This window comes from Mandrillus leucophaeus, unplaced genomic scaffold (genome assembly GCF_000951045.1).
Source record: "Mandrillus leucophaeus isolate KB7577 unplaced genomic scaffold, Mleu.le_1.0 Scaffold1107, whole genome shotgun sequence".
Classification (NCBI taxonomy): Eukaryota; Metazoa; Chordata; class Mammalia; order Primates; family Cercopithecidae; genus Mandrillus; species Mandrillus leucophaeus.
In genome coordinates this window covers 249,253-249,827 of record NW_012099288.1, presented here as the reverse complement: position 1 = coordinate 249,827, position 575 = coordinate 249,253, and the positions used below count along the sequence as shown (strand labels likewise).

The 575-nt window shown below is 35.5% G+C and overlaps 1 protein-coding gene across 2 annotated transcripts in view; it reads right to left on the bottom strand.

Moving 5' to 3' along the window:
- Positions 1 to 575, bottom strand: part of ZNF527 (zinc finger protein 527) — a 25,821-nt gene that overhangs the window by 9,107 nt on the left and 16,139 nt on the right. The gene's annotated exons all lie outside the window — the stretch shown is intronic.

Here is a 575-nt window from a genome sequence, read left to right as displayed (position 1 = left end):
AAAAAAAAAAAATGAGAAAGATCTTCACGAACTAATATAAAGTGATTTCCTTTTAAGTGATAAAAGCAAAATGTATCTATAGCACACTATTTGTCATATAAAGAAGATACAAGAAACTACACATGTAACTGCTAATTTGTGCAAGAGAAACATTTATTTCAAGGATAAACTTGAAACTAAGGACATCGGTAACATACAAGGGGTGGGTGAGAAATGGGTAGGAAGAAGTAGGGAAAAAGAATAAAGTAGTAGGAACAAGGAGAGCACAATACTTTTTGGAGATCTACTTTATACTATTTTATATAGCTCTGATCTTAGAGGCATAGTAATGTTTTAGATACAAAAAAAAAAAAAAATTAAAACTAACCAGGACGTAGTAGAAATGCAAAATAGAACATTTGTTATAAACAGTAATAAATGGGCTGGGCAGGGTGGCTCACACCTGTAATCCCACCACTTTGGGAGTCCAAGGCTGGCACGGATCATGAGGTCAAGAGATTGAGACCATCCTGGCCAACATGGTGAAACCATGTCTCTACTAAAAATACAAAAATTAGCTGGGGGTGGTGGTGCAC